The following is a 10,486-nucleotide window of genomic DNA, read 5'->3' as shown; positions in this document are numbered from 1 at the left end:
ATGTGCTACAGTGGGAAGCACACCCCATCCTGGCAGTGTTCTTACCCAAGTTTTCACCTGAATTCAATCAGAGGAAACAATCAGAGAAACCCATACTGAGGGACACTCCACAATAGAAGTTACGTGGATTCTTCAAAAATGTCAATGTCAAGAAGGACCAGAAAGTTGGAGGAAACTATTCTCTATTCAAGGATAATAAAAAAAAAAACCACGATCCTTGCTTTGGCAGGAAAAGGCTATAGAGGACACTCTGGGGACAATAGGGGAAACATGAATATGGATGATATATTAAATAATGTTATATCAATATTACATTTCTTGGGTGTAATATGGTATTGTGGTTTAGAGTATCTTTAGGAGACATGCTGAAGTATTTAAGAGGAAGTATTATGATGTCTACAACTTATACTCAAACGATTCAGATTTTTTTCAGTACATATATAGGAAGTATATATGTAGATATATGTATATAAAAATATATGTGCATATAAGTGAAAGGTATTAAGTGTTCATTGTACTCATCTTTCAACTTACCTACAGATTTGAAGTTTTTGAAAGTTACAAGTTGAAGTAGGAGTTGCCTGGGTCCCACCTCAAACCGTTTAAATCACAATCTAGTTCTGCAGAAGCTTTTACTGTGCGGCCATGGTTGAGGACCTGCTGACCTACATGATTCATGATGGCATCTTTCACCCCCACCATCTGCCCTCAGCCTCCAAGGACCCTAGAAATAAAGTCACAGGGGCATCTTAAGGACCTTAAAGGCCACAGGGGCATCTCAGTCTCCAGCTGGCCTCAGCAACTCTGACTCAGAAGCTCAGTCGGAGGAGGAGAGAGTGAGGAAGTAGAACTTCCTTCAATTTTGTTGAAGTTTCCACTTAACACAGGAACCCTGACCACTTTTAGGTCCTTCTGGTTCCCTCTAGCAGGACGGCCTATCCCGCCTAGGGCCCTCTGCCCAGCACCTCTGCCCTCTGAGGCACAGGCTCACCCTGCCCTTCAGCTCTGCCTTCGAGAACCCCTAGGCCAGAGGCCGTGTCTTCCTACGCTGTGCTCCCATGGCCTCCAGCAAGAGCTTTGCCTCCTGGTTACAGCTTCAGCCAATATCTGACAGGTGGGCTCACCCACACTGCGTCCCCCACAGTCACCCTCAGTGGGAGAGATGAAAAAGCACATGATCTCCCTTTGCCAAGAAAAGCCCAGAGGCAGAAGATCAAAGAAGAAAAGAGAGGAAGCGGGAAGAAAGACGGTCTTTCACAGAGAGCAGGGTCACACTCGCTCGCTCACACTGGGCCTTTCTAGGTGTAGGCGCTGCAGTCGCGCTGCACCCACTGTATCTCATGAAATCCGCCCAACAGCCCAGCCTCATGAGGCAGGTGCTACTGTTGTCCTCATTTTATGCCATGACACATGAGGCCCAGAAAGGTTGATTAACTTGCCCAGTGTCACACAGCTTGAACCCTAGTAATCTGGGATCAAAGCCCACAGTCTTAACCACTGTGCTGTACCTTACTGCCTACATGGGGGCTCGAAGGAAAGGGAAGGGAAGCAAGAGCTAATATTTATCAAGTACCTACAAAGATGTTACCTCGTTGAATTCTTTCTGCAGCCCCGTGAAGTAGATCTTATCTTCTCCTCTAGACAAAGCTCAGCAAATGGACTCTGAGATAAAGTGATTCTGTTCCATCATGTTGTCCAAGGCTAAAAGGCACACCATCTGCATTGTGTTCTATGTGAATGGCACCCAGAGTCTATTGAGACCCAGACCTCCCCCCCCCACAGAGTTATGCAATATAGGACCCGGAGTGACGTGCCCAGGGTTATACTGCCAGGACGTGATGGCCCCAGGATTTGAAACCGGAGACTCTCAGACCAGAGCCCCTTTCCACTGCACTGCCTCCCCGGGAAAGCCCTGCTGCCCCTCAGCCTCCAAGGAGGCCAGACGTCTCCTGGCAAGAAACAGAGCCTCCCTTTTGTGCAAGGAGAACAGTAAGCACCCCCCAGGGCGGTGTCAGCAGCCCGAGCTCTTCTACACAGATCTCTGCTACAGAGGCAGAGGCTTCCGGAACTAACACCTGACTGCGTCAGTAGCCTCTCAGCCAAGCTTCTCACAGTGGCAGCTGCTCAGTGTGATTTAAGAGGACAGAAAACACACACACACACACACACACACAATCACAAAACGACCTCTCCCCACCCCACCGGCTCATCTCAGTACCTGAAATTCCCCAGGCTTAAGTCCAGTGGAGACCTGTGTAGCTGTTATTATTTGTATCGTTATAAACATGGCCCCTCTGGGAAGCTGGGGGCTGGGACAAAGAAGAGATCAGTTGTGCTGGGGAAGGGAGAGGGAGGTGGGAAGCTGAGTCTTGCCAGAGAAGAGGCAGCCTTGGGGAGGGTGGGGTGTCTCTTGAAAAGATGGAAACTAAGCATGGAAGAGGGGAAGATTCCAAAAGGTCATCCTCTGCTCTCCTGAGTTGTGCTTTGGGGCAGTGATTGAGAATGAAATCAAACAAGCAGGGCTCAAACCCCAGCGGTGTCATTGCTAACTATGTGGTCTTGGGAAACGTACTCAATCCCATGATCTCCATTTAGTTATCCTTAAAACAGGGATAATGACAGTACCGTCTTGCAGTGTTATCTGGAGGCTTCAACGAGGTAATCCGTGTAAGGTGTTTAGCACAGTTCCCAGCCCTGAATTAAGGCACAGTAAATGTTTAATATTATTATTAATATTTAAATTAAGCCTGTAGCCTACCTCCACCACCAGCGTCTCTAGCCGTGAGCTTCCTTTGGAGTTGGCCGAGGGTCTTAGGGTTCACTGATACTCCGGGTGTGAATCGCTTGTAAACTGCAACTGTAGAAAAATAAGAAGAAATTTCTATAAATTGATTGGGAAAAGGTTTCAAGATCCATTGTCAAGTGAAAAAAAAAAGCGGAGTATGGAAGAATATGGGAAAAGTGAGAAAAAGTAATATACTCCCATATCTAGTTATTATGCTTAGAATAACTCTGGAAGAAAACTCAAGAAATGGTAATATTTTCTCTGAGGAAGCAAACCAAGGGTCCAAAAGACAAGACAGTCACTGAGTTCCCTTTTATACATTTTGAATTTTAAACTGTTAAAAATATATAAACTTTTGCTTAAGAGCACTGGACTTGGAGTCAGACAGACCTGCGTTCAGACAAACCCAAATCCACTGGTTGTGTGATGTTGGGCAGGTCGCTTCAATCTCCGAGCCTTGGTTTCCCCATATGTAAAGCAAGGGTGAGAATAATACCTATATGGCAGGGTTATTGTTAGCACTCACTGAGAATGTGTTAAAAAAAAAAAAAAACAGTGTGGAAGTGGCTACAACAAAGACGGCTTTCAATCATGTACGGCGAATCTGAATGTATCTCTTCCTGTGTGCCTAGGAGAGCATTGCAGGTGAGGTTAGGGACAGGAGACGGAATAAAAGGGATGTAAAAGTAGGGAGTGTCTCTCCTACAAGTAGTGGAGGATGGCAGGTCCCTTCACGCATGCATCCTGTTCACTGTGCCATGGTTTGCAGTGGGCCGTTCCCAACACCCGTCATGGGATCCTCACTAAGGGTCCTGTGACATAAACAAGACAGAGACGCATAGCACCATTTCACAGACGTCACTATGCAAGGAAGCTGCATAAGGAGTTTCACGTTATTAATCAAGCAGACATGGAGGGAGAGGCAGCCTGTCAAAGTGGAGAGTGCATCGGTTCTGGGGAGAAAACAGAACAAGCTCTGGCTGGTCACTGAATCATGCTGAACCTCAGTTTCTGCATCCACAGGATGGAGATCATCCCAATACCTACTCTGCAGGATGTTAAATGAATTAGAGCTTTAAGCACCATGACAAGGACGTAGTAGGGGTTCAATCAATGGAAGCTACCATTATTTGTGTGAGATTATTATTTGGGAGGTTAGTGTTCATGGGCACCCGATATATGCCTGAACAACTCAAAGAATCTTTGCCTTCAAAGAGCTCACAGTCTAATGAGAGTAAGAGAGAGAGAGAGAGAGAGAGAGAGATCCATATGGGTATAGTAATCTCTCTCCAGCCAAGTTCCCCTTAAATAAAATCCTGGTTTGCATATGTGTATTTCTATATGTGATGTCTCATAAATACAATGTAAGTCGCTCCCATTGGCCGTGAGTTAAAAATCAGGAGGTGAGGGTAAGGAGGGGGGAAAATGTGGTAAGGCAGATGCAAAGCAGAGGAGAGGTTTTGCAAAGATACTTGGAAAGATAAAGGAAGATGGGGAAGCGTCAAACAGGGCTTCTGAGGAGCTCCCCTTATGGGGCATCTGTGAGGGGGGGTAGAGTGGGATGTGTGACAGTGAGGCTGATGCCAGGGACCCTGGCCTAGGGTTGTCACCGGCAAGAGTCTTAAGGAGGGGATTTGAGAAGTGTAGCCCCAGTGGGCTGAGTACGTCACATGCAGCTTCAATTTTTTTTTTTTTTGGTCTTATGAACTAAATTATTCTAGAAGCTGAGTCAACAGCCCTGAGTCATAAAGTCAAAAGACATTGACACTGAGATACTGATAATAGAAGAACATATACATGTGCTCTGCTGGGAATGATCTCATTTCATCTTTAAGACGATCCAGAGAGCAGGTACTATTTTTATCATCCCCATTCTGCAGATGGGGAAACAGGCTCAGGAAGACTGAGTTACCCCTCCTGCCCGAGGTCGCACAGCTGCCCAGTGGAGAAGCCAGGATTCGAAATCACATCTGTCTGTTGACAAAACTCCTGCTGTTCCTCACTGCATTGTAGGTTTTTAACACACCTGTTGCTGCTATGAAGCAAAAGGTATTTAGATGTGGCGGTGGTGGTCTAGGAATCTATACATGTGATAAACTAACATAGAATTATGCCCAAAGACACACCCAAAACATGCGTACTTGCAAAAGCTGGTGAAGCCTGGGTAAGGTCTGTTATCTAATACATCTGCGGATTGTACTGTGCCAGTGTTAGTTTTCTCATTTTAATGATGCCTGATAATTAGTAACATGCCACCACTGGGGGGAGTGGGTGATGACCTTATTGGAGTTTTCTGGACTCTTTATGCAACTTCCGATAAGTCTATAATTTGCTAAAAGTGAAAATCTAAAAAAATATGTATACATATATAGCAACATCCTCTTGAAGATATAGGGCCTGGGGTGGGGGTGGGGAAATTCTAAATAGCTCCTAGCAAGTAAAAAACAGCCCAAGAATATTAAGAGAGCAGTACTGGCCCTCATTCTAAACACAAGTATAAAACATGATAGCTTCCCCTTTACTTAGCAGACTCTTTCATTTTAGGGTAATTTTATTTTAGGGTAACCCAAGTTTTCCAGTCTTACCTGTCTACCCAGGGACTCACAATTACATATGTTGCCCATGTTTCACCAGTTTTTGCCCCTATTTACTATTACAGAGCTTCTACCCCAAGCCAAATGTCACCCGGTCATTGCTGGGAATCTCTGGAGGTTCTCCCACGAGCCCACCGGTCTTCCACTGTCTTCTGCTTCTCACTCCCATCCCATCTGCAGCTGTGCCTCATTGGGGCCCCTCTAGCAGGCGTAGAGGTCACCAGGGCCTGGGTTCAAGAAGCTACCTCCTGATATCAGCAAACCCAGCTAAGTTCACTGGACTCCCCTTGCCTGAAGCCTCTCAATGTTCCATGTGGTATGAGGGCAGATGCCACTCCAGGCCACACTTGGTCACCTGGGCACTAGTGCAGGGCAGCCAGGTCCAACAGAGCCCTTGTGAAAACCACTCCTGAATTCTCCACTCAGAGGCTCAGAGATGAATGCAAAGTTCTGATCTGAAACTCAAATAGCGTCATAGGCAGAGCTAACGTTTACTATGTTCCAGGCCCCATGCCAAGCATTTCATGTGGGTAAAACACATCTAATTCTGACAGATAGGCAGGCTGTTGTAACAAAGAGGTCCAACAATAACCCAGTGGCTTAAAAAAGTTAGAAGTTTATTTCTCTTTCACGTAACATCTGAGGGAGTCTTCCTGGTCAGCGGGATGTTCTACTTCAAGCAGAGAGTCAGTGACCCTGGCCCTTTCCGACTCGTTTCTCTGCCATCCCTCAAGACATTGTCCTCATCCTCCCAGTGGAAGCTGGCTCATTGCCAGGTCTGTCTGCAGCCAGTGGGGAGGAGAAAGGGGGCGTGGAGGAGGCATGCTGATTGCCCTAAGGACCCGGGGGCCCGGGAGTCTCATGCCCCACCCCACTCACATTCTGCTGGTGAGAACTTTGTCACCTGGCCTCACCTAACTGCAGGGAGGCTGGGAAATGTGTGCCCAGGGCAATTCTTTTACAGTGAAGAAGGGGGAGACGTGTTCTGAGAGAGAGCTGTCAGCCTCCACTCAGTTACGCTCAGAGATGCTTATATGGATAAATGTTCACTCTAGGTAACAGCTATCCAATCTGACAAACTAATTTTAGCCATCGAGGTAGAGCTGGGTCCCCTTCAGATAAAATGTGTGTTTGCATGTTTTACTAACAGGGATCTAATGCAGGTGCAAGACTTAACCCAGAAGTATAGCTCTAACGGGGGTGGGGATTTGGGCAGACCTGTCTGAGCAGCATTATAATCCAGGTTTTAGCATGAGGAGGCCTGGGTTTGAGTCCAGGGCCTTCACTTAGGAAAAATCACTAAACCCCTCAACCTTCAGTTCTCTGTAGAAGACAATCCAGGAAGACAATGGGTGTCACATGGCCTCTTAAGCTGAGAGATGCTGTCACATGTCTGGGATTATTTTTGGTCTGAGGGGACCTGTGCATTCTACCACCAAAGCTGCCTGTGGAAACCCTGTCCAAGGTCTGGGCTTCAGATGAGTAGATTTCCAAAGGTGAGCCTGGAGGAGCACGGCAAGAACACCTCTGCCTCTGTGTGTGGGTGTGGGTGTGCGTGTGTGTTTGTGCAGGCGCGCATGTGCGCTGCTTCAGCCAGCTGGACAGCTAGTCATTTATCCACATGGATGAGTTGATTTTTGATTGAGTTAACAAGTACTTATTGAACACAGTTTCCTGAAAGCCTGCAGTAAATTGGATGCTATACAGGAACCCTATAAATTTTTACAAAGCCGTATTCTTCAAATATTGGAATAGTACAAAAGATAACTGAGGAGGAAGGGGAAGAAAGAGCAAACACTAGAGAAGGGAGAGGCTTCTTGTTCCAAGCATCAGTGAGTGTGTTCACAGTGAGACGAACCAATCCACTGTGCAAGTTACTAAAATATATAATCTGTCTAGATGAAGCTGATACTCGTTACAACAGCTCACGTTTGGTGAGGGCTTATTGAGTGCCAGGCACAAAGCTAAGTGTTTTCTATATGCTATCTCATTTAACCCTGAAAACCCTGCAGACTGGCACTATTACTGTGGCACTGCTGTTAGTCCCATTTCACAGATGAGAAAATGGAATCAGATGGATGTTAATCAACTCACTCCAGGTCACACAGCTAGTAAACAGCAGCGTCAGGCCATATTCCTAATCTTCCAAGACTTGGCCTCAAGGGAATGGAACCACATTATGCTTTGATAAAAATCGAATAACATTAAAAGTTCATTAAGGGAGAGAAACAAAGGCTGAAGTAAAAAGGTCACCTGATCTTCTCCCCAGGATGGAATGTACCTTCTGACCATATCTGACCAGCTTGGCCCAGAAAGCAGAGGGTAGTCATCGGCAGAAAGGACAGCACGGACACACAAAGAAGGAGAGTTTCCAGAAATTGAAACTTCCCAAGGGCTCAGGTTGTGTGGTCCGCTTCTGCCACCTAGCCACAGATGGCCTCCTCAGCCAGAGCTCAAGAGCCCCAACTTTGGGGTAGCCCCGTGGATGGGCACAAGCAAGATGTGAAGGTTTTCCTGGTAGATCTCCAAGATGACCAATGCCACTGGGTCCCCTTCTCTGTCACACACTCTCCTTATGTTTTCCTGGGATTCCCAGGGGCAGGATGGCCAGCTCCTCCCTGGATCAAGTGTTAGGCTCTTCCCTATTCCCATCTCTACTCTCTACCCAACTAAGGAATTTTCTACAATCCCATCTTCACCCACTTCAGCGTTTCATAAATATTATTCTAATTTTTGGAGTGCATCTTTCCTAGTTTATTTGGAAAACAAATCCATTCCCACCTGAGGGTTGATAGCTAGTATAAAGCATATTCCTGTCCTCAGACTAATGTCTATATGACATGACACTAACCAGCTAGTATGGATGATAGCTTTTTGCTGGCCAGGAGCCATAACATTTCTACCAATAAGAAACTAGCATAGATTAGAACAAAGCCAGTGCGAGAAAGATTACCTGAAGATAAGGAAATAAATGAGGGATTCTAAGCACATAATAAATAGTCAAAAATGTGCTGAGTAGATGAATAAACATACCTGTGTAAGGCTTTAAAAAGGGTGAATAAGGATGACAGTTCTCATAAAAGAATATTCCCAGGCTTTTGAATTTCAAAGACCAGTAAATTTATTTGTTTTGTTTTTTAACTTGGGAAGAGCAAAATAAACATAGGATCACTACCTTCTTATTTTGACAAGTAAGGGCATTTTAATAAAACTATCATCTCCATTACTATTCTTTCATAAGCTAACAGGCCCTTTTACACCAGCAAAGAAGAAAGGGTATGATCACAGAACAAAGGACAGTCTTTCCAGAGAAAGACTCATGGGCACATTGGATAGGGGTCTTAGCTGTGCATGATAGATTCTCCCTCGAGCTAGTTTAAGCAGAAAGCAATATATTATAGAGTCTAGATAGTTCACAGAATCATTGGAAGGGCTAAAAGAATAGACTCTAAGTAGGACTTCCAGTATTGAGTCCCCAAACCACACCACGCCACTGAGAAACCTGCCACGTCAGGAAGGTGTAGCCACAGCTGCTGGTTCCTGGACCGCTTCCATCCACTCCTCAAAACAGGGACCAGCCTCTTGCCCTGTTCAACTCCCCCCATTATTCAATGCCAAGTCGGAGTCCCACCTGAGTTCAGCTGACTGGCAGAACCTAAACACATCTAGGTCCCCATCTGCCAGGGAATCTGGGAAATGTAGGTTTAGTTTTCAGCCTCTGCAGTACAGGAAGGCAAGTGGGGCTGGAGAAGCATTGAGTAAATCAGTTCACTACTGCTGGTGAGCTTTTGCTGTGTGCTCATGAAACGTGTCCAAGTCTGATCCTGGATTGTGCAGGGATCGGAGGGATGTGTGCAGTTGTGCTTTATTGAGAAGATTCTGCAAGTCAGGAATAAGGCCGACACCTGCTGAGGGCATGACTATATTCGTGAAGAGAGTTTGCTCCCTGGAACCACAGCATTAACCACACCTTGGCTATGGTGGACATCTATCATATTCACGGCTGTCCATCACCTTTTGAGCAGTTTTTTCCATATTTGGGGATATCTGCAGGTAATGAGTCCCATCTTCCCAGTATTAAAGTCAGAATTCAAATTTCCAGACTCCCTTGCAACTAGGATTCACCATGTGATCTGGGCTCTGACTCTCTGATGTTCTCCCCCTCCACTTGAGGTTTGATTCAGAAATGGGTAGTATGAAAATGTGGGCAGTGCCTGGAGCTTCCATTTCGGCCGACATGGATGACAGCAGAGGCCTCAGCTTTCAGAGGTTGTGGTGAGGTCTGGTTCCCAACTCAGAAGTGGCAGAGGTGGTGGCAGGAGGGGCTGCAGTAAAGTTGAGGTCCTGCTCTCCAGAGCCTGGTAGCAGCAGCCACAGTAATACCAGTTTCCCCCCTTAGGATGATACTACCACACAGTTTAGGGCATCATTCTGGAAACTTTACCTCAGTCCTGTTTCTCAGCCCTCCAAATGATTCTTTATTCTTCAGGGTAAGATCTCCTGTCTGTAATCCCCAGCAAGAGTGGATTCTGTTGTCAGCAACTGAGAACCCACCTGATGTGCTGGGTGAGCCAGGAACACCTGACTCTAAATCCATGCCTCAGTACCACGCTGCCGTCTGAGCCATTCCTGCAGCAAAGGGTGTCTGCCTGGGCCTCATCCCCTATTCCCTTCTTAAGTCAGGTGCAGAGAGGGATGGAAGGCAAGTGCTCTTCTCTGACTCCCACCATCCCAGGAGCTTCTAACAGAACAAGAATGCTCTTCTTCATTGAAGTTTTATAACCAACACTTTGTGCAGGGCAGGTGTTCAGCAAATGTTTGATGAATGAATAGGCGAGTATACTATAAAGTTATACCCAACTGGGTCCATAATCCAGACTTGCACTGTCTATCACGGTACCCACTAGCCAGACATGCCTACTGACCACTTAAAATGTGGCTAGTGCCACTGAGGGACTGAATTTTTATTTTATTTCAATTGATTTAAATTTTTTAATTCATACCTCATTTCATTTTTGGAAAACTTTCAGCTTGCTTAATTTGTGTACGTAAATGTACTTTTTCAGCTATAAATTTTATGAAAGCTAAGTACAGATCAAATATTTCC

Source organism: Delphinapterus leucas, chromosome 10, assembly GCF_059928025.1.
Source record: "Delphinapterus leucas isolate spDelLeu-1000000601 "Yukka" chromosome 10, BTC_Dleu_Yukka2, whole genome shotgun sequence".
NCBI classification, from domain to species: Eukaryota; Metazoa; Chordata; class Mammalia; order Artiodactyla; family Monodontidae; genus Delphinapterus; species Delphinapterus leucas.
This window is presented reverse-complemented; position numbering follows the sequence as displayed.